This window comes from Ochotona princeps, chromosome 2 (genome assembly GCF_030435755.1).
Source record: "Ochotona princeps isolate mOchPri1 chromosome 2, mOchPri1.hap1, whole genome shotgun sequence".
Lineage (NCBI taxonomy): Eukaryota > Metazoa > Chordata > Mammalia > Lagomorpha > Ochotonidae > Ochotona > Ochotona princeps.
In genome coordinates this window covers 70,244,646-70,269,401 of record NC_080833.1, presented here as the reverse complement: position 1 = coordinate 70,269,401, position 24,756 = coordinate 70,244,646, and the positions used below count along the sequence as shown (strand labels likewise).

Here is a 24,756-nt window from a genome sequence, read left to right as displayed (position 1 = left end):
TAATACTCACTCCCTTTATCCTTTTAGTGGTTAGGAAAGAATATGTGACTGCTTTTTAGAAATAGTTATTTATTTATTATTTAATTTTCTGGAAAACATGCTTCTAAGTTTGTTTTGGTCGTATGTGTTTATCTTAAGCAAGACATGCAATTTGTATTAAGAAAAGATTTTAAAGTCTCTGAAGGGAAAACTTCACATTGAACATGCAAATCACTGACATCAAATTCATCAGCAAACACTGTTAACTTGGCTTTCAGAATAAATTATGATTTAAACTATGTCTCGCTGACCTTGTTTTTGCCATTCTAATCTGAGCCACCAATGTCTCTTATAATCACTTCCCAATTGGTCTCCCTGAATGAAATTCTTACTCCTTTTAGTCTTAATCTATATTCCAAGTTATATGGAGCTATTCCTTCACTGGAAATGTTCTAAGAGCTTACTATGCTACTCAATGCCAAATCTCAGGATCACTTATCATCATCACATTACTTTTACTCTTTTTTTCCTCTAGATTATTATAAGGAGTTGCTGGAAACTGTAGAAGAGTATCTGCATTTTCTTTTCCTATACCACAGCCTGAAAAGTAAAGCAATAATAAAGTTTAAAAAGTTTATGTCCTCTTTTCAGGAATCTGTCCTTCTTTTCCTGATGGATCAAGTGATTTAAAATTTACTGTGTGGGCCCAGTGCAGTGGCCTTGCATGTAAAGTCCTCACCGTGCATGCGCCAGGATCCTATATGGGCGCCGGTTCTAGTCCCAGCAGCCCTGTTTCCTATCCAGCTCCCTGCTTATGACCTGGGGAAACAGTCGAGGATGGCCCAAAGCCTTGGGATCCTGCATCCACATGGGAGACCGGGAAGAGGCTCCTGGCTCCTGGCTCCTGGCTTCGATTGACCCAGCTCTGGCCATTCTGGTCACTTGCAGAGTGAATCATTGTCCGAAAGACTTTTCTCTCTACCTTTCTTCCTCTATGTATATGTGACTTTTTAATAAAAATTTTAAAAATCTTAAAGAAAGCTTACTGTATACATTATCTTTTGGTTGTGTCAGATAAAGTATAAACCTGATCCTATTACTTCAATTTGTTGGAAAATGAAGTCTATACACCAAAAAATCAATATCATCCACTTTTTAAATTCACATTCACATCATAAGAAAACCTTTAAGATGTATCTAGTGTCTAACCATTATTTACCATTTCCAGGCCTGGGAACCATATCTAATCCAAACCATCACAAACTCTCATGAAGTTGAAAGGTTGTTGAGAAAAGTCGATGTTGGTATGCAAAAGAATGACATTGTACTCGTTTTTAAATTTTAATTTATTATTTAATGATACAGCTCCATGGGCTCTGAAATTTTCTTCTCCCCTCCTCAATCCTCTCCCCTCACCCCAATTTCCCTTATTGCAATAATATTGTTATTCATAAAGAGTCACAAGTCCATCCTTCTATTAAATCTATCCTGACATTTTAGGGAATGACAGTGGCAGAGAGTCCAGCATCCTGTTATCCAGGTACATGTAACAGTTTCAGGGGAGTCCATCTTTGATTTAGAAGCAGAGATGCATATTGCATTGTATCATCACATCTGGGACATTACACACCTACCTAATGGAATTAATTGTAATAGATTAACTATAAAACTTCTAGAAAGGAAAGAGCAGAGGAAATGTCATGGCATTGAATTTGGCAACAATTTTATGAATACAACACTGAAACTATAGAAAATGGAAGCAAATTAATTTTATTTGTCCCTTTGGGATTAGCTTATTTCACTGAGCAGAATCATCTCTAGTTGTGACCATTATGTTGCAAATCACTGAGTAGTATTCCATGGAGTAGATGTACTAGTTTCCCTATTCATTCCTCTTTACACGAGCATCTGGGCTGTGTCAGTGTCTTCACTATTGTGGATCATGCTGCTATAAATACAGGCATGCAGGTCAATTTTTTCTTTGCAGATTTATTTATTTTTATTGGAAAGGCGAGTATAGAGAGGAGGAGAGACAGAGAGGAACATCTTCCATCCAATGGTTCACTCACCAAGCAGCCGCAATGGCCTGAGATGAGCTGATCTGAAGCTAGGAGCCAGGAGCTTCTTCTGGGTCTCCCATGTGGGTGCAGGGTCCAAAAGCTTTGGGCCGACCTCAGCTGCTTTCCCAGGCCACAGACAGGGAGCTGGGTGGGAAGCGGGGTCCCGAGATTAGAACTGGCACCCCTGTGGGATCCCAGCACATTCACGACGAGGACTTTAACCACTAGGCTATTGTACTGGACTCGCAGGTCAATTTTTATATGCAGATTTGATTTTCTTCAGATGTAGTCCAAAAAGTGGGATACCGGGTCAACACAGCAGGTCAATTCCAATTGTCTTAGCACTCTCCATACTGGCTTCCACAGTGGTTGCACTAGCCTATATTCCTACCAACAGGAGTGTAAGGAACCTTTTTCTCCAAATCCTCAACAAGAGCAGCTATTAGTAGACTGCTAAATGTAGGATAGTCTCATTGGAACTAGGTGGAACCTCAGTGAAGTTTTTATTTGTGTTTCCCTGATAGGTAGAGTCTGAGTAATTTTTCATATGCTTGTTAGCCATCTGTTTGTTTCGCTGTTGTTGAATTTCTGAAGCTCTTTGTAAATCCTGGCTATTAGTACATATCTGTTACGTAGTATGCAGATTTTCTCTCATTGTAACTGACTATTTAAGCAGTAATATAACAGTGCATTACAGGTGTTTGCAAACTATGAGTAGGCAAGTACATACAATAATAACATAAATAAGGAAGCAGAAATACAAGTATCTTCATGTTTTATACTTTATACATATTTATATAACATCATTTGAATTTAGAATGTGATTAATTTCTGTAGTAGAAAAACTAAAGAAACCACTAAAATTGCCAAATATAGCCAATAAGCTAAAATATTTAGAAACCCACAAAGACACTTAACTAAGGTGAAGATGCATAAGGAAGACAAGAGCAAAAATAAAATAAAATCCATGACATTGTGATAAATGGAAATCACTTATCAAATGCAATTGAATCTCATATCTTTGCCCTCCCATGAAAACGCAGAGAATTTTGGATTAAAAAATAAGGTTTTTTTTCTTTATAATATGTGTAAGAAATGAGCTCTAAGGATAAAATTATAGATTGACTATAAAATAAAAGAGAAAGATATTCCAGTAGTAAGTTGGAGGACAGAGTTCAGGAGCCTGTGCTGTGCTATAGATAGTGAAGTTGCCATTTGCAGCTACAGGTTATGGACACAGGTTCGAGTCTTGGCTACTTCACTTCCGATTAAACTCACTGTAAATAGTCTTGAAAGGCAGTGGTAGGTGGACCAAGTACCTGGGTTCTTGCATCCACTTGTAACATTTATGTTTTTTTTTTTTTAAAGATTTATTCTTTTTTTTTATTACAGCCAGATATACAGAGAGGAGGAGAGACAGAGAGGAAGATCTTCTGTCCGATGTTTTACTCCCCAAGTGAGCCGCAACGGGCCGATGTGCGCCGATCCGAAGCCGGGAACCTGGAACCTCTTCCGGGTCTCCCACGCGGGTGCAGGGTCCCAATGCATTGGGCCGTCCTCAACTGCTTTCCCAGGCCACAAGCAGGGAGCTGGATGGGAAGTGGAGCTGCTGGGATTAGAACTGGTGCCCATATGGGATCCCGGGGCTTTCAAGGCGAGGACTTTAGCGGCTAGGCCACGCCGCCGGGCCCATTTATGCTTTTAATAACAGATTCAATATACAGGAAACTTGAACTGATAGAACTGCAAGGAGAAAAGGCAAACCTACATTTAGTTATTTCAATACTGTTCTCTTAAGAAACCATGGACCCACTAAATGGAAAAATCAGCATGAATATGATATTTGACGAAGCTATCAATTATCTTAACATAATCAATGCTCACAGTTGAGTCATTCCAATACTAGAGCAAATATTCTTTTCAGCATCATGTAAAACTTTATCTAGCAGGCTGTTTTGTAGAAACAGACGAGGTGATTTTCAAATCCACAGGGAAATGCAAAAGTGTAGCCAAAACAAGGACAAAACTAGATACGGAACAAATATGGAAAATTTAACACTATTTAATTTCAGGTTTATTATCGAATTACATAACTCAGAAATGCGTAATTACACAACCATAGAGTAACAAATCAGAAAAGCCCAGAAATAAACTTGAATTTACATGAGGCCTGATTTCTTAAAAAAGATTTTTCCTTCCTTCCTCTCTCTTTCTTCCTTCCTTCCTTTCCTTCTTTCTTTCTTTCTTTCTTTCTTTCTTTCTTTCTTTCTTTCTTTCTTTCTTTCTTTCTTTCCTTCTTTTCCTTCTTTCTTTCAATGGAACAGTTACAGAGAGAGAAAGTCTTCTAAATAAACGGTGTGGAGAAACAATTCATTAGCCAGAGAGAGAGAGAGAGAGAGAGAAATGGAATGTATTTGTTCATACCTCATGTTCTTTCTAGTATCTGTAAATATTAATTCAAAATTTATATATGCATAAATGCACAACTTAAAATTCGATCTCAAATCTTTATAAACTCAGATTATGTAGAATTTTTTGATATTGGACCAAAGTTCATAAGAGTTAAATTTGTTGATACCCCATATTTGATGAAATGCTTACATGTCAATTATATAAAGAAATTTCAAAGCTCAAAAATTAAAAAAAAATTAATCCAATTTAAGCAAACATTGCACTAAAGAGTAATGGTAAATAGACATATGAAAACATACTAAGGTTGTTATCCATTGGTAAATGCAAATTAAATCTACAATGGGTTACTACTATATAATTTTTAAAGTAATCAAAAAAATTTAATGAGAAAGAAAAGAACTGGGAGAATGTTGAATGATTGAAACTGCTATCACATTCCTGGTAGAAAAGAAAAAAATGTATTGTTTCGGTACATATTTTGGTAATCTTGGAAGCTTGACGATAGGCTAATCCTCTACCTGCAAGAGCCAGCCTGCCATATGTGCCTCAGTTTTTGTCCCAGCCGCTCAACTTCTGCCTCAACTCTCTGGTTATGGCCTTGGAAAACTGTGGAGGATGGTTCAAGTTCTTTCACTTATGTGGGAGACCTGGAATATTCTCCTGATGTCTGTCTTCAAATCACCTCAGCTCCAACTGCTTGTGGCCCTTTATGGCGTGGTCTAGGCAATGGAATGGCTTTCGTTCTGTCTCTCCTTCTCTTTGAAAATCTGTCTTCCCAATAGACATAGTCTTAACAAAAAGAGATTTGAATATATGCCCATGTAGCATCTGTTAGAAACTGTTTATTCAAAAATTTCTTATTTTCATTTTATTTGAAAGGCAGAAAAGAGGAGAGAGATCGCCGATCACTGGCTCACACCAGTAACTCTTGCAACAGCCTGATTTGGGCCAGGCTGAAGCCAGGAGCTGAGGACTCCATCTCAGTTTCTCACTGGGACTCTAGATGCAAATATCTGACTACCTTCTGCTTCCCAAGCTGTGTCTCAGTAGGACACTGGATTGGGAGTGGAGTAGCCAGAATTAAAATGAGTGTTGTCCAAACACTGACTTAAGCTGCTGAGTCAAATGTTTAGTCCACGTCTTAGAAATTTTAAGTGAACTTATCTGTTATGTTAAAATCAACAAGTATTGTAAGGATAGGAAATAGATGTGCAAAACATGCAGTCGAATATTTATCAGCAATAAAATTGTGGGCTAGTGATAAATGAAAAGACTTAGATGAATATCAAAGTAACTGTAATTATTTAAAGACATCAAAGAGGCAAATACATGTTGTTTGATTATACTTAGTTAAAACGCAAATTAATACACAGTGGGACAAGTAGATGACCGCTTTGCAGAGGAGACACCAGATAGGAAGGAGAATGCTATGCTGTTACTACTTTTCGCCATGGAAAGGGCTACTGTGCTGGAGGCTTGATTTTCAGGGTAGCACAATTGGAAGGTCGTGTGGTACCTTAAAACCTTTAAGCAGGAGGTCCTTAGGTCAAGAAAGGCATGCCTTAAAATACCTTAATGTATTTCTTACGGGATACCGGTGTTACTAACGGCTCAATCCTTGTCAATAGTACCAAATCAAATTATCTGGGCAAAGTATGAGGATAAAAGGAGGAGCAAGCTTAATCTGTAGATAGATGAGGAGGTAACTGACTCACATGTACAGAATATCTATCTATTTATATATATATATACATATACACATTATATATATATATATATTTCTGTGTAGAATACAGAAATATAGTTCTACTGAATGTTGGTGATTTAAGGTTTTTCAAGATACTACAAGTAGGGAAAAGTCAGAAATAAAAGGAAGTAGGCTCACCTGTATACTAGGCTCTCTTCAGGCAATGGAGATACAATGGTTACTTTGTCCAGGTTCATGTTTAGTCTATGTCGAAGTTCCTGATTGGTCGACAGTGCCACACTCTTTTTTTTTTTATAAAAGATTTATTTATTTTTATTGAAAAGGTGAATATATAGAGAAGAGGAGAGACAGAGAGGAAGATCTTCTGTCCTATGGTTCACTCTCCAACTGACTGCAGCGGTCGGTGCTGCGCCAATCCGAAGCCAGGAGCCAGGAGCTTTCCAGGTCTTCCTCATGGGTGCAGGATCCCAAAGATTTGGGCCGACCTCAACTTGCTGTCCCAGGCCAAAAGCAGGGAGCTGGAGGGAAAACAGGGCTGCCGGGAATAGAACCGGTGCCCATATGGGATCCTGGGCACGTGCAAGGCGAGGACTTTAACCATTATGCTATTGTGCCGGGCCCAACAGTGCTATACTTTGAAGACTTTATCTGATGCCCAAGTATGCTTTAGTACTTTTTTCCCCTGGCCTGGAAATCCCTTACTTGGTCCTAGAAGTTCCTTGCTTAGACCTAGAAATCCTATATAAAACCTCTCCACATGATAATTATCAAGGTGTTATAGATTGGAGTAGCAAATGACTTTAGTAAGTATGGTATTTAGTACCTTTCCAGGTTGGCAACACCACTCCCTCAATTCAGTGAGGTAATCCTGCATTGCCAAAAGGCAAAGCAAGGACACTTCAAGCTAAGAGAGGGAGGCTAGGAGACTGGGACCTCATGATATCTAGTATCTGAGTTTAAGGTGCTGTTTAAAGGCTCATTTCACTGGTGAGTTAGAAAATCCTAGCCTCATTACACCCAATATCACTTGGGCATCCTGTTTGATGGGCATGTTATATTTTATAAGTTTATTAGACATCTAAATGAAATATCAAGTGAACAATTGAATACAAGTTTAGGGTTCAATGAAGAGTTCTAGGCTGGAGATAAATGGAGAATCATTGGTCTGTAAAAGGTGTTTAAATCCTTGGTAGGCATTCAATAGATGTGTGCGACTGTCTTGGGAAGCAGGTTCCTGAATCATATAACATTTATGGACCATCTAACTGTATTTTTCTGGTGATTGAAGAGAAAAATGATACATATGATTGCATTATATAAAAAAGTCATTATGTAAGAGATCCATACTTTTATTCAACAAGCTCATTTTTAATGTATATTTTCATGTTTTATCTGTTTCTTAAAGCTCTGTAGGATTGCCCCTTAGGAAGGTAGCTGATATTCACTCAAAGAACTTCCTTTAATAGGGGAGTTTGAAAACTAGTGCTTAGAAGTCCGTACTAATGACCTGGTAATTGTTTTAATGGATTTTCAATGAAGTGTGATGCTCTCTGCTGAATGTTCAGCTAAGTTTTAAGTATGGCAGCAATTCTGAGAGTTATTCTCATTCCTGTGAATTTGTCTCTATTTGTGGAGTCAAAAAGCATTGCCAAGTACAGCTTTGGTTACTTTATCAATACAGATTTGTTGTGTGAATATTCGAGAGCCCTTCTTGATTTTGTTTATCAAGTGAAATTGTCAAAAATTAATTTGCTTCCAGAGAAGCAATCAGAGCTTTCCATCGATTCAAAGTCCTGAGCTGATACAACAACAAGGAATCCTAAGATCCCTGGCCTGAATCTCGTAATCTTCTATTTCTCAAATGGAAAGGAACATACTCCTCTTTAGGGTTTCTCATGTTCAAATCATTTTTAAAATATTCTATTTTTTATGTATGCAAAGTGAACGAATTGTGAACATATTAATACAGATTTAGGAGCACTGTGATAATTCCCACAGTATCTCCCCACCTGTTGATTTTCCCCATGTACCATGTCCCTACCTTTTTATCTTTCGCTTTTACAGTGGCACACTTTCAGTTTGCTTTGCAATCACAGACATAACACTCCATTAGGTAAAGCATTAAACAACTAATAAGTAAAAAAAAAAAAAAATCCTGCAGTTCCTCGAGAGTATAGTCAAAGGGAGTAAACCACAATCAAATCTCAATATAACATCTTGCTCATATAAGTTGCGTTTTATGTGAACTCTGTGTATTAGTTATCAAAGATCATGAAAAAATATGATATATATCTTATTCAGTTTAATATTAAAATAAATAAACATAATAAGCAAATTGAAAAATAAACATAATTTCCAGCTGCATCAATTTTCCTGCAAAATACCATATTTCTTTTTTTGTATGGCTAAGTAATATTCCATAGTGTATATACATGCAGCATTTTCTTTATCTAACCATCCTTTGTGCACATCTAGGTTGGCTTAACATCTTACCTACAGTGAGATGAGCTGATGTAAACATGAGAGTACAGTTCACTCTTTCATAAATTGATTCCACATATTAGTATTTGACTGTTTGTAATAATTTCTGATGGTTGTGTATTTGTGGTGTCTTTTTTCTATGTCCTTTCCTTGTATAATTTTATTGATTTGATTCTTCTCCCTATTTTTTTCCTGGTTATTTGGACCAATGGTGTATCATTTTAGCTATTTATTTATTGTATTCATTTATTTATTTTAAAACCAAACAACTCTTCAATTAACTTCCTTCCATATTGTTTTATTTTTTGCTTTGCTTTTGCTTTTTTCATTCCTAATTTTGTTTCTTCCTCATAACTTTGGATTTGGTTTATTGTTGTTTTCCTAGGAGCTTGGGATGCATTGCTAGATCATTTATTAGATGCTTTTCTGAATTCTTGCTCCAAGTGCTAATTTCTATGAACTGCCTTCTTACACTCTTTCTGCTGTATCCCATAATCGTTGACAGGCTGTACAGTCTTCTTCTATAATTTTCAAGAATTTTTTAATTTCCTTCTTGATTTCTTATATTATCCACTATTTATTCAGTAATACTGTTTTGCTTCCGTGTATTTGCATATTTTCTAGAATTTCTTGAACTGTTGATTTCCCTCCCTGGTAATCAGAAACGAAACATGGCATGGGGCCTGGCATAGTGCCCTAGCAGCTAAAGTCCTCACCTTTAATGCACCAGGATCCCATATGTGTGCTGGTTCTAATCCCAGCAGCCCTGCCTCCCATTCATCTCCATGCTTATGGCCTGGGAAAGCAGTCAAGGATGGCCCAAAGCCTTGGGACCCTGCACCCGCGTGGGAGACCCTGAAGAGCTCCTGACTCCTGGCTTCGGATTGGCGCAGCTCTGGTCATTGTGGTCACTGGGGAGTGAACCATCAGACAGAAGATCTCCCTCTCTGTCTCTCCTCCTCTCTCTGTATATCTGACTTGGCAGTAAAAATAAATAAATCTTTAATAAAAAAGAAACATGGCATGATTTAAACTTTTTTGAATTTGCTTATGGCTTGCTTTATGGCCTACTATGTGATCTATCCTACAATAGGTTCCATGGCCTGATGAGAAGAACGTGGGGTATGAGTCCAGGGTTATGCCAAATTGGGCATGGTGGACTCTACTGTCGTCAGCATGGGGAAGGCAGTGATCATACGACTGTTAGCGCAATCAAAGCCTCAGCTCCACTCTGTAATTTTCTTTTTTCTCTTCTTTCCTTCCTTCCTTCCTTCTTCCTTTCTTTCTTTCTTTCTTTCTTTCTTTCTTTCTTTCTCTCTTTCTTTCTTTCTATCTTATCCTTCCTTCGTTTGTTCGTTCGTTCGTTCGTTCCTTCCCTTTATCCTTCTTTCCTTTCTATCATTTAACTTGTTTAATACTTTGTTAGAAATGGTGGAAAATCCTAAAGCACAGACAAGGACTAATTATAATGTTGTGGGAAACATTATAAGTAAGCAATTATAAATTTAAAATTTTTCTAGTTTATTCTAGTTTTTCTAGTTTATTCCTCTCTCTTTTTGAAAAGATTCATTTATTTTTATTGAAAGTCAGATTTACAGGGAGGAGAGAAAGATCTATCTGCTGGGTCACTCCCGAGGTGGCTGCAATGGCCGGAGCTGAGCCAATCTGAAGCCAGGAGCTTTTTCCAGGTCTCTCATGTGGGTGCAGGGTCCCAAAACTTTGGGCCATCCTTTGCCGCCTTCCCAGGCCACCATCATGACGTTGTATGGTAAGTGGGGTAGCCAGGACATGAGCCAGCGCCTGTATGGAATCCTGGCACATGGAAGGCAAGAATTTAGCTATTTAGCCATTGCATCTGTCCCACACTTTCTGGTTTAAAAAACTAAATCTGATAACCAAAGGACAGTGGGTGGAAATCTTTATGTTTTGAACCTTACACTGGTTCCATTCTGTTCCCCAGGTGAAGTTTGAGTTTCCACAGACTGAATTTGGATACTACCAATCCCCAGCTGCCAGCTGGACATCTCCTCCTCCAGAGGGGTTCTCTTGTGAACCCCAAGGCCTTCTAAGGGGAAAGCCACCTCTGTCTCCTCAGTAGCTTCCCATGTGACCCATGGCCTTCCAGGACTTCCTGGGCACTGTGGACTTCAGTGAATATTGGGAGTGACATTCCTTGGCACTCCCAGAGGGGCACGCCATGCCATACTGTTCATTACAGGCTTCTTTTGGGCTTGGAGGCACTTTCAGTTTACTCCCTTGAAAACCTTTTCCATCAGCCTACTTTATGGCAGCCTTGGCAGTTGGTGAGTCTTCACAGGACACTGTGGCATCACCTTTAGGGTTTCCTTTATCTTATCCATGTATAGGTGGATCATGGATTGTTCAGTTTTCTTCTTTATCTTAACAACTCCACACTGCTAAAGGAAGTCGGCCAGGTCACCCACAGTCACATTATTATTTAATCCTTGCACATAAATTGCACTGTTTTTGAAGTTTTCATCCAGATCTACAAGTGGGCCTAGATCAAGATCTTATCCTTCACCCATGGTTCCACCAGGCTAGTTGAAGCCACCTTGCTCTTCAGTGCCTACTCCATTGTGTCCTCCTCCTCACCCACATCTGCTTCCAGGATCAAATCTACCTCTTTCCCTGCCCTGGTTATCAGGATCATTCATGTTTTGGTTCTCTCCTGCTCTGAAAAATCTTCCAGATTACAGCACATAAACACCCATGTAACTGAGGTGGTCGTGTTGGAATGAATTCTGCTGCCTGTAGCTGCTGCTCTGTTGGCTATATTGGCTTGGAGACTGGCTATAGGATCCAGTTTTGTGGGGCAACTAGTGGGAGGCTGCTGCTCATAGCTATTTTGTTGGTCATAGTTACTCTGCTACCCATAGCTGCTCCACTGTTCATAGATCTGCTAAGAGTAACTGCTCTAATTGTAATTAGTCGGCTGTGAAGAGGAGTAACTGGTGGGAGGCAGGATGGTGGTGCAGAGACTGGCTGCATGGGGTAGCTCCCAGGTATCTGAGGATAAATGCAGTTACTTTATCCATATCTTAGGCTGAGCTGTTTGTAACTCCTAATGCTAGATTGGGGTTGATTAGTTTCTGTTGGCTTGTTAACAATCTGTAGTCTTGCAGGTGCAGTGACTGCTGGCTGCTGCCTATAGGCTGGGTAAGTGGGCTGGGAGCCACAATCAATACTGAGCTACCTAGGAGTCTTTGCTAGTGATTATGACTGTCACAGTGGTGGTATCCTAAATAGCAGTGCCATACCCCAGGGCAGGCTGGCTCTTTGCCTGGGGGGCAGCCGAGCCTGGCTATAGCTGACATCACTGGGCTGTCCATAGGTTCCATAGCTTTGTCACCCATATGCCTGGCTGGTCTGTATGGCTACAAATACAGACTCAAAGTCTTTGGAGGACATGGGTTTATCCTTTGATAGAATCATCTTATTACTTGTGCCCATGATAAACCAGGTACATGAAAAACTGCAGCTACCATGACTTTCATTGATTTTTAATACAGCAGTTTTTCTCAGCTATTATGGTCTCCTTTCAAATTGGCAACTTCCTCCACTGGTGCAGCCATTTGGTGGGGAAATGGGAAAAGGAATTGTGTTCTTCCCCTGTGACGACCTTCCAGGACCTTTACTCCAGCTCTAGTTCCAGTCCAAGCTGGGATCAGTGTGGCCTGCAGGATTCTGTGTCAGGTCATGTAGTAGTGACACCAGCTGTCTTGGTCTGCTCCCACCTCTCCCTCTAGCTCTGCTACCTTCTCCAGTCCCTGGCATGTTTTCTTGGTTCTCATGGGATGATTGGGTTCATGCACTGCATCAAACACATTTTAGTTGATTAAGATAAGATTATAGCTTTAGTGTCAACTATAAAATTTCATTTTGCATTGAAGTTACATTTGCTAATTATACAGATACTAATAAAATCAGTTTGTTGAGAGTCTACTATGCACTGCCTTATACTACAGGTAAGATGGTTTTTTTTTGACATGTTTAAATTTATTTGATGAGACAGAGAAAAAGTGAAGGGGAGAGAGAGAGAGAGAGGGAGGGAGAGAGAAACACTCCCACTCTCATCTGCTGATTTATCCCTGATATCCATGGTAACTGAGCACTTGAAGCTGGGGTTGGAAACTCAATCCATGTTTACTATATGGCTGACAGGAAGCTAAATACTTCAGCCATCAATACTCCTTTTAGGACCTACATCACTGGGAAACTGGACTCTGGTACTGGAGTTGCATCTTGAGGCATAGAACTCAGAGTATTCCAAGTTTCTTAAGCATTGTCTTAAATTGCAGACTAAGTACATAGTCTTGTATTCTAATATTCACAGAAATTCCTTAAATATTATTTTTCAGGGAACTGAAGGAATTTGCACTGTGAAGATGTTTCTTTATGAAACATTTCTGGATTTTCTCACAAATGTCATTTCATTCTTTGTCTATGATCACAGAGCACCTTTTACCTGGCATCGACTGATACACATTCATATCATATTTTGAGTCTTGTTGATTTCCTTTAGAGTTTGTTGGATGCAAATGTTTCAAGCACCTGCACAGTCTGTTAAGCTTCTGATTTCTTGAAGTTATCAGGGAAACCTGGGGTGTGTACCCAAAATATTTCCCTTGATATGAAATTCACCATCCCCCTGGCAAGTGGTAGATACAGTTGGATTTCTCCTTTACAGATGTTTTTGTTGTAGGGTTTGTTTTGAATTGCTGGACTAAAAATGTACCTATTCCCCTTTTTCCTTCTCTGGTGAAACTGTTTCAGGGGATATAAGTGATATCTGTATCCAGTCTGAATCTCAGAGCTCTGAAATGTTTTAGATCTTCAATATTGGTAATATTACATGAATGCAGATGTTGTAAAAAAGCCTTAGAAGTGAATGGTGACAGGTGGCTGGTATCATGGTATGATGGATTAGCTGTGGCTTGTGACCCTAGCTTCTTATAATACAATGCTGGTTCCAGTTTCTATTACTCTGTTTCCCATTTAGCTTCCTGCTGATGTGCACCCTGGGGTGCAGAGCAGGATGTATCAAGTGCTTAGGTCCCACTGTCCATAGGGGAGAATAACATTGAGGTTTTGGCTTCTGTTCTATGGCTTCAGCCTAGCTCAGCCCATGTTGCAGCCATTTGGTGAGTGACCAGTGTATGAGGATGGAAGATCTCTCTCTCTCTCTCTCTCAGTCTCTTTCTCCCTCCCTTTCAAATAAATAAAATGTTCTAAAAATTATCTGTTAGGAGACTACATTCTAGTTGTTCACAAGTTGAACTAAGCCCCAGAAATATTTGGTTTTTCACAGGCAGTATTTAAAAAAAGATAAAGTGAAAACTTTGGATAGGTCATTTGCTCTGCAGTTCAAAATTCCACTTCTCTGTGTTGTCTAACATCTATGCTTCATTCATTTAAGCTACATGCTAGTTTCCTGAGAGTTTGAGACTCTGATATAACATTTTCAATCTGAAAATAAACAAAAAGGTTCTCACTGAGAGGTATCATACTCATAGGGACCAGTAATGCAAAATTCATGTAATGACACCTAAATTTAATTTATTGATTACCACTTGGTTGTGCATTAATGGTACATCCCATCTGTTTGTTTCTGTGAAAATATGAAGAATATATCGAATCCTTTCTCTGTTTTTCACTTGTCTTTTGGGAGACCATCTCGCACACATTGATAAGATTTTTATGTGGAAGGTCCAGGTAGCAGCAATTCCTAACATAAAATTTTTGATGCAAATTTCCAAATAACCTTAGTGACAGGTGAACTTACTGTATGTTCTAGAGCTGTGATTGTGCGTATCACACCAAAAGCTTTCTTTCATGTGTCTACACAGTACATAACTCTGCTCTCTGTGAACTCTCTTGAACAGGAGAGTAAAGGCAGGGGTAAACTCAAATTTGTAAATTCTTCTTGGTAACCTTGAATGTGATCAGAGATGTGGAAGCTCTTGCTAAATAGACTACTTACATAGTTTTACCTCTTTACAATGGCAGTTTTACTGTGGAGAAAGCCAACTCAGTTCTCTTGGCGTATTCATGCTATTTCTTGAATGTTTCTGACTGACTAATTGGCCAATGTTAAGAAAATTTCTTCCATGCGTCTGAATATAGATTTGAAGAAACATGGGTATCAGAGAACAGCTTTTTTGCTCATATTTGTCTCCACTGTTGTCTGTGTGTTGGTAAAATTGTTAGGAGAGATCCAGGGTGACTAGTCAGAGAGCACCACGTGCTGTGTTCCTGCCAGTCTCAGCCAAGCACAAGTCTCCAATAGTGCTGGAATATTCTTACTTCTGCTTTGCTTTTGCATTTCATTAAGTTGACTTCTTTAAGTGGCAAAGCTCTTAGTAATCCGTAAATTACACATTTATTCCTACTCCTTTCAATGTATTGTGCTACTTTTCACCCAATAAAGGGTGACTTTGAGCAAGTCATCTAAGTAAGTTGGTGTTAAGATCTGAAACTTTTTTTATGTCCCAAAGTCATACTGAAACTTAATCTTCCAAGCAATGGAAGAAGAAATGTAACCTTTAGAGGGTAATTGAGTCACCAGAGCTTTGTCTTCATGAATGGGAATGGGCACCTTTATGAAGAACCTCACCGAGAATATTGATCCTTTCTCGCCTTCCTCCCTCCTTGCCTCCCTCCCTCCCTGTTGGGACTTTGTGCTTCTCCACTGCACAGCAACAAGGAACCATCTGGAAATCAGACATTGGATCCTGATTAGACAGCAAGCTTCTGAAGACTTGATGTTGGAGTTCTCAGCTTTCAAAACTGTAAGAAATGTGTTTCTGTTCTTTTAAAATCTCCCGGTCACAGATTTTTTTTAATCACACAAAAAATACAAAGATAGTGATTTTATGGGAATAAGTAGAGCATATCGCAGCAGACAGAATTTGTAGCAAAGGGGGGCATTGGTATGCCAGATACGCAGGCTAATCTTGCATGTCTTATTGCTTACCTCTTTGTACTGACCTTAAAGAACAAAATGAAGTGAATCATGCCTAATAAATTTAATAAATAATAAATAAATCAAATTTATTTTAGAAATTTCTTTCCCTTTTAGGTGCCTACATTCATAAATATACTGCTTCTTAAATATTAATCCAACTTTGTTATTTAATCAAAAAGCTTCTCTGTTCTTGTCTTATCTTACATTAGCCTTTGGTGAGGCATATCTGAAGCACCAAAATACTACATAATTTATATCTACAGCTTCTTCTTTCTCTTTCAAACTTTCATTCTCAAGGACAAGTGACACTTTTGTGACTCCTTGGAAACTATCATTAAATCATTCCCCAGAGTCAATCTTTCTTTTATCAGTCAGTAATACAATAAATCAATATTCTAGAGTTGGATGCAAGAATCAGAGCTATCTTTCAGAAATCCTGAGATTACTTTAGTTTCCCCTAGGTTTCAGTAGATATTTCTTTGCTACTTAAAAACATTAAGTTCTCCTTTTCTAACTCTTACCCCTATTTTTTCTCTTGGTTCATCCATGGTATGGGTCTAGTTGTCCTTATTTACATGTTTGCAGCAACCATGTGCTTTTCTTTTTTCTTTTTAAATGTGGTTTTTTTATATCAAATTTTTCAAGAAATGTTCTGGAGAGGTCAGTATTGCGCTGAGTGCCTTGGCTATAATGTGACTTTTAGAGGCTGTGACTCAGGGCTGTCTATGTGCAGGGAGATTGGCTTGGCCTTCTGCCATGGGCCAGAGATTCAGGACAGAAGATAGCATAGATATTTGCTTGTGAGCAGTGGAATGAAGCACTGGTACTGGGAAGTTTTCAGACAGTGGGGAGTGCAGGATTGTAGATAGACGAAGAAAAATGAAGCATTTATTCACTTCCTATTTAGGGGCAGTGAATCTCTGGAACATTTTCTATATGAAGTAAGTTCTGAAGAAAAACATGGAGTTATATAAGTTATATATGCAGTGGGTCCAACCTGTTACTCATGAGATTTCTTTTCTTGCTCTAATATTTGAAGTTTATCCCCACTGAGAAGTACTGTCATTTTTTCCCAGACAGGAAGCTGAACTGTCTTTTGAAATATCCCAGGGCTTTCTAAACTCACAAACCTTTCATTATACGTACTTGTCTAACTTACATGGAAGTTACCAAGAGTTCTCAACATGCAGCCTGCTTAAGATGCAGGTCATGAATGTGCAAATATGCCTTTGGTCTGTAAAACCCCACGATCTGTTCTTTGAATTTGGGGAGAGTGATTCATTAAACGATGGATGTGCAATATATACCCAATTAAACTGGCAAACATGTATTATATCCCCAATCTATAAAAAACTTAAATAGTTGTTAGAGGGGAACAAATGGTCAAGTATTTCTTAAAATTAAATTAGTAAATAATTAAAATGTCTGTTAAGAATCTACTCCGTGTCCAGGAGCTGTTCATTTTGTTTTCTCTCTGCAATTAAGATAATAGATCAGGACCCTGTGGTCATACTGAGCATAAGCCTGTACTTCTAACTTGATGGGAAGAAACCAAACACACATCCCCAACTAGTAGACGGGCTAGATCACATGGCATTTGACATAGTCACCATTTGCATTATTCATGTTTGTATTATGTACACTTCAATATATTTATTCATAACCTTTTCACACTAATTATTTTTAATATTATTTTTCAGCAAACAATCCTAGGTGCCTGATATATCCTAGAAACTGTATTACACACTGGAGACATATTGAGGAATATGGCACAAGTTTCCAACTGTACAAATGTTCACATTTGGTTGCATTTTGAGCTCATCCACTTCTTGCATCTTAAAATTATTTAAAAATATTTAGTTATTTATTTGTGCTTAGGGAATCATTCCTTGTTCTTCCCCTCTCCACTCCTTGTATCCCCCACCTATTACTTGTCCCCAAATTATTCAAATAGCATATTATTTCATTTCATTGTTACACACTTAACTTTCTGATATATCAAAAGTATCATGACCTTACAAATGTAGGAAAAGGAAGAAGATAACATAATGTAAAAGTCTAATTTAAAATAGTAATGGGAATTCTACTATTATTTGGAAGCAAAGATGCATGCTGTATATATCTATCAGTATGTTAATCTCCCTAGTAGAGTTTTACAGTTTCTTTTTTCTTTTTTGGTTTGTGTATCCTGTGCATTTGTTGTCGAATATCAGTGAAGACACATTATGTTTGTCTTTTTGGGACTGGCTTATTTCACTAGGTGTAATGGCTAAATGATGACGTATATGTTGAAAATATGCAATGGACTTTCAAATTCTATTTTTCATACAATTTTGTCTGTTTCACAAATTTTAAATGTAGTTAGAGTTGATTTAAAGTAGACTAAAATGAAGAACAGCCCCAGTGTTTGAACTCCAAGTCCACTGCTATATGCAACCTGTGATAAAATAAGGAAGAAAATTTCTCTTCTGATCCTCTTACAACTTTACACAGAACACACAATGTCATTCCCACACTGTGGCTATTCAGTAGGACCTAGTCATCTTCCTTATGAATTTGTCATTACCTTGCATTCTGAAAATAAAATTTCAAAAAAAGAATATCAAAAGTGATTGAGCCTGGTTGGGATGGTGACAGTGCAGACTAAGCCTCTTCCTGTGGCACTGAGTCAATACAGATTCCTGGTCAAACTCTGACTGCTCCACTTCTGACCCAGCTCCTTGTGCCCCTGTATCCACGTAGGAGACCCAGAATAACCTTGTGGTGTATGACTTCTGGCTTCTGGCTTCAGACGGGCTCAACTCTGGCGGTTGCAGCCATTTGGAGAGTGAACTGGTGGATGTAACATCTCTCTCTGCCTCTGTCTCCGCTGTTTGTTTTTGTTTTTGTTTTTTGCCAAACAGTGCTTGACTGATTCTATCTGATTTTATTTACTCAAATACATCTGGCAAAAGAAGAAACTGTGCAAAAAGAATGTCATATTGGCACATAATAACAATTAGGTCATGGAAGAAAGACATTGATATTGGCTCCTCTACCTTTGCAGAGTGTGGTAGTGGTTGTGGTGGCATTGTGTCTTTAAGTACTGTTCCCTCTAAGGTTTGTTTTTCCCCTAGAAATACTTAAAAAAATTTGTCTGACTATGTCTTGAAGGTGGATGAGTGGCAAAATGTTATGACATAAGCAGAAGCAGCAGGCATAAAATGGTGGTGGTGGTACTTTTAGTCACTTTTTTTTTGGACACTGTATTAGCTTTCTGATTTTTTTGTGGTTTCTAATGTCCATGATCTTTTAGAGCTCAACTTTGGTGGAGCTGAACATTCAAGTTCAATATGGAACAGATGTGTTAGATTATCGCCAAACAAGTTGTATTCATTGCCTCTTGTTCCAACCTCTATAACTCAATCCAGCTTAATTCAATCCCATTAAACTAACATGAACTGGTCATTGGCAACATTTTACACACTGAGAGTTCCAGGAAGAATAACACTCAAAACTCGACCTCTGGTAATCCTCAAGGAGTCTTTTTTTCTGCTTCCTAGCATGATAGTTTTTGTCCTATTCTCTAGGGTGCCTAAGGAAAGACATCAATTTTCTCTCCCTTTAAAAAAATAAAAATTGGTTGACATGTTTTTCTCTTTTGTCAACAGAGTCCTTTCAGTCTTAAGCATGTCCTTTCTTGAACACTGGCTACGTTTGTTCACCTTGCAGCTGTCTCAGCTCCCCACAGAGAAATCAGGAAAGGGCCACAAAGGACATTTTAGTTGTTTCAACTCAGCTTCCAGTTGGCCAAACATTATAACCAACTGAAAAGCAAAAAAAGTAAAACTTTGAACAGCCTTCTTAGAAGAATAACATCCTCTGGAAAGCCAGCGGTTTTTCTCAACTTCTTGAGTCTCTGCGTGAGGAAAACAAGTGCCTAATTGATGTTGCATTGACATGATTTCTCTCAAAATGTACAGAACAGCACTTTCCAGGTCATGTCATCCTGTTGAATAAGGGCTCCACCTCAGGAGGTAATTCACACTGAGACGTTTGCTGCACAGCCAAACTGCTGCTCAGATATCAAAGAAGTGGCAGCAGGTGCAAGGGTGTGCCCAATCTATTAGAATGGATTCCTGGATGCCACAAGAAGGGAATGTAGATTCAGGAGTTCTTCTGGCTTATACTTAGGGAAACTTCATGTTTTGTGTTGGAACTGGGTAAGAAAAAAAATAGCTTAAGTAAGTAAGAAGTGATGAATTTGAGCTGTTTCCATGGAATGTCTGAGAAAATGCACATATTCCTTATACATTCTGGCAATAATGCAGATATGCGCAAGTGTTTTTCTTTGTTAACATCCCAGTTATTTTAACTGTAATGATCTCTTTTAAGATACCTGCCGGCCATTAAATGATGAACACGGAGACTGAAGGGCCTGGAGGAAGATACAGAACTACTGAGCTCCTAGCAAGGTTTTATTAAACGACTTGTAAATACCAGGGAGAAAATGACAGTAGTTAGTATAAAATCGTTTCAATTAAAGTGAGTGTTGTACTATTTCCTGATATTGGATATATTCTGAATGCATCAGCATCAGGTCAAACGCTGAGGAACCAAGCCCGGAGAGCAATAAGTGTGCAGTGGGAATGTTTCTTTTGGGGCCTTTTAAGAGCTAAGTTTATTTTCCTCCTCAGCCTTGGAATCGCTGTCATCTCAGATGCATTCTTTCATCTCATTCAACACTGGTTTTTCCATCTGAAAAATGGGAAGGGTTGTCACAGAGGTCTTACGGGCAATGTGTAAGTAACAAAGGCCTTGATGGAGGGCGTTTTTGGAGGAATAAGTAAGCTTGTATCTCCCTCTGCTCTCCCAACTCCCCCATCAAGCAACTCTCTTCAGAAGCTACCTGGTGCCAACTCTGGGGCTCCTGTTCCCTATTTGGTCAGCCATGAACATTGTAGAGCCTTCTTGGATAGAACTGACTGGTGAAAAAATAGACTTAAGAGAACAAACGAAAAGCATATACCTGTCGTTTGTCTCCCTTGTTAGACAAACTAGTGACCCTCAGAATGTCAGCATCCCACCTCCCAGAAGCTGTGAATATTGTGCCTTAATGTGGCCAGAGAGAAACAGCTGATGTGATTCAAGGACTGAACTGAGAATACTGCCCTGGGTTAGGCAGAAAAGTGCTTAGAAGTGAAGGAAGAAGGCAGGAAGCAGAGAGGGTGTCAGAGGTAGGACGTGGCTGAAGCTGCCCTTTGCAGGCTTGTAAAGTGGAGGATTGAGTCCAAAGCCACAGGATACAGATGGTGTAGTGCCTGAGTCCAGCTCCGGCCGAGGTTTGGAGCTCGGGAAGGGTACGTGGATGAGGCGTGAAGAGAGAAAGAAAGGAGACGGACCGCCAGGATTCCTTGATCATAGTGGACCAAGCGAGAAAGCTGTCCACTTTATTTATACAGAAGCAGTACAAAGTTTTTTCTTAGGGGCATATTGACATAGCTTCAGGGGGGCACAATTTACAACTTTTTGAGAAATGATTGAGGAAGGATTCCATATTCCTTGCTTATCTTGGCTTGTCAGTCTTCATCTGCTCTCCTCAGGTCTGGACTATAACCTAGGCGCCGCCTGTGTCAACCAGACCCCTATCTTGTATGAGTTAAAAGGTCTGGGGCCTTGGTCTATGGGGATCGGGGTTATTGACATTAGTTGGCCATTAGGTCTGTAAGCTCACACAGTTTGTTAAAGCAAGGGAAATAACGGCGGAAAGAATTGCAGTTAGCAATGAGCTAAGTTACTCTATTTAAGTTTCAACTCTACAATGGATGAGTGAGTGTTTCCAAAGACAATTCTACAAATTGTTTCAGTATTAAACAAGGCATTATCCATTCCAACGTTGCAACCAAGAGTTTCTCAGTAGACAACACATCTTATGCAGTAATACACTCCTAATACAATTTTTATTCTACAACTTATCTGTCACTAAATGGGAGAAATACATCAAGAGAGAAAAAACATAAAGATCTAAGACAAAAAGTTATTTTATTTTTATTTTTTTTTTATTATTGGAAAGCCGGATATACAGAGAGGAGGAGAGACAGAGAGGAAGATCTTCCATCCGATGTTTCACTCCCCAAGTGAGCCGCAACGCGCAATCTGAAGCCGGGAACCTGGAACCTCTTCCGGGTCTCCCACTTGGGTGCAGGGTCCCAATGCATTGGGCCGTCCTTGACTGCTTTCCCAGGCCACAAGCAGGGAGCTGGATGGGAAGTGGAGCTGCCGGGATTAGAACCGGCGCCCATATGGGATCCCGGGGCTTTCAAGGCGAGGACTTTAGCCGCTAGGCCACGCCGCCGGGCCCTAAGACAAAAAGTTATGAACATTACATTGCTCTACAACTGCAGGCTCTACAACTTCATAAGTGATCAAACAATAATCAAAAATATATCTTTATGATATTAGTGAAATCACATTTTCTATATTCTAAAGAATTGCAAGGACAGGCTAACCTTTAAGACCACAGTAACTATATTTTTTGCCTTAGCAGGATAGGCTTCAGGGTTACAGTAGCTATATTCTTCGTCATAGCAGGATGGCCTTCAGGGTCACAGTAACTATATTCTTTGTCATAGCAGAATGACCTTTAGGGTCACAGTAACAGGATAACTTTTAGGGTCCCTCTTTTCAAGCCATTTCCTAGAAAGCATGATAAATATCTGGGCCAGATTTTCTGGCAATGGGTAAACAGCACAGACTTAATTATACTCCTGTGTGTAGTTAAAGGCCCACTCACCAGGACATCCTCAGTAACATTAACTCTTAAGCTCATGTTGGTTGCAAAAGCCATCTCACAGGGGCAGACAATGCCTCAATAGATTACATAGTGGGGTGGTTGAGTGCCCATGCGAAGGGGGGTGAAAACTGCGTCAAGGTGGTCAGAGATGAATCCACTTAGCCCTGCTAAGCAGCTGGTAGCTCCCCGGGCCCTGCCAGTCAGGGAGCTGATTCTTCACACCTTCGTGTTATTCACACCTACTGCATGGACTCCATCAGTGTAGGGAGGTCAGAAGAGGTGAGGAAGAGATTCCTCTGAAGCTCCTTGAACTGCAACTGATTTTGCACTTCTAGCTTCCCTAGCTGTGTTTTCACACGAAGTGTGTGTGTGTGTGTGTGTGTGTGTGTGTGTATGTTTAAAGATTTACTTACTTTTATTGGAAAGTCAGATACATGGAGAGGAAGAGACACAGAGAGGAAGATTTTCCATCCACTGATTCACTCCCTAAGAGGCTGCAATGGCTGGAGCTGAGCCCATCCGAAGCCAGGAGCCAAGAGCGTCTTCCAGGTCTCACATGCTGGTACAGGGTCCCAAGGCTTTGGACCTTCCTCAACTGCTTTCCCAGGCCACAAGCAGGGAGATGGATGGGAAGCAAAGTGGCTAGGACACGAACTTGTACCCATATGGGAACCAAGAGTGTGCAAGTCGAGGACTTCAGGTGCTATGCTACTGTGCTGGACCCAATTTGTATGGTTTTAAGCCACTAGCGTTTTGGCAATTTGAGAAACTAACAGGAATTGGAAAACTAATGCATATCAAAGTCCAGAACTATTGTCCTTTTCCTGCATAAGTGACCTGCTATGTGCAGTAGCACTAGAGCTGCTGGGAATGGATTGTGCTACCAAGCTCCGTGCCAAGGGCTTAATGTGTGGGTGTGATTTGGCTTTATTTTACTCATCATGATGTATTTCACCACTTCTTAGTCATCACCTGACACCTTCCAGAATGATGTCTGAAATCTGACCACATCACATTCCTGCTTAAGATTGTCAACACGTTCTTTAGGAGCAGGGTGGTTTCCTTAGCTCGGTTGACACAAGCCTCCATGATCTGTTCCTGATTGAACTCCTGGGTTACAGAGCTCTCACAGCCCCCCTCGCATGCCTCTACTGCTGGAAACTCTGTCCACAGCAAGTAACTGACAGACTCCACATGCTGTGGTTTCTCACAGTTCCTGCTTCCACTTGAAAGTCCCTTTATTTTTGCTAATATTTGTTGAGCTCTTCTGAGGAGCAGACTGAATGACTCAGAACTGTTTGCCTGAGAATTGAGAAAAGTATTTCTCCACGGCTTCTCACTCCTCATTGATTCGGGGTTGCCCGAGGGGGTGTTAAGTGCCCTCACTTGCTGGGGTAGCACCTGAGTACAAGTTGAGGAGACACCTGGGATTCACCAACATTCTATAGAGTGATGCTGGAAAAATTGAGTTTTGGAGAATCATGGGGAAGAAAGCTAAAGGTCCTAGCAGGCACTTGAGGTGACACATTATCACAAGGGTCCTCATAAAAACTGTCACAGCTCCTGGAAAATCAGAGGAAGGCCGGCTGTGGTTGAATAGGTATGTAATAGGCTTCTGCCACCATGCCCTAGCTTTTGTGATGAGGATATTATTCCAGTGCCTTGGACCATGTGGAATTAATCTTCTTCTGTACATTTATATACTCTCCAAAGCTAAAGTAGGCATTTGCTATTGTTGCCAATGAGAGCTACAGTTCTGTGTATCTGGGACCCCGATGACTTTCAAACACTCTCAATAATCTTAGGAGTCATCGTATTAAAGTGATCCTGTTATGTAGCTACTTGGCGCCTTTAAAAAATGTGGTTTTGTGATTACATTTTATATTATCAAGACAGTCATTTATGTTTTCCACATATGTTTGCTACTTACTATTTTTTAATCAATGTAGAAAAAGGAATGACAAACTAAGCCAAGGCGCATCTGCAAGTTACCTAGCCAAAAGAGTCCAAACTATTTTAGACTGGAATCTAGTACACTACCAGATTTGCTGAATATGATCATTGAGCTCATTAAGAAAGGGAGTAGTATTTGGGACATGACCTGATAAAGTTTGGGGATGTAGGTGATGTGATATATTCTTTAGGGTTCACCCTTTAGCTACTCTTCTTTCTTGTAAAGGTGAAAGGGGAACAATCAGATTTTGTAAAGCAAAACACCCTCTCACATTCTCATGTACCTGGCCAGGCTGTGTTGGAAGGCGCAAACATGAGCAGAGCTGTGAGGCCTGAAAATGCTGGGAGTGTTGATGCTAACTGCTGGCGATGGGAGAGAATGCCACCACAACAAGGCCTCTGGAGA

At 39.7% G+C, this 24,756-nt stretch overlaps 1 pseudogene; it reads right to left on the bottom strand.

The window, feature by feature from the left end:
- Nucleotides 1-451: 451 nt before the first annotated feature.
- Nucleotides 452-12,111, bottom strand: LOC101527292 (RNA-binding protein EWS-like; annotated as a pseudogene).
- Nucleotides 12,112-24,756: the final 12,645 nt, after the last annotated feature.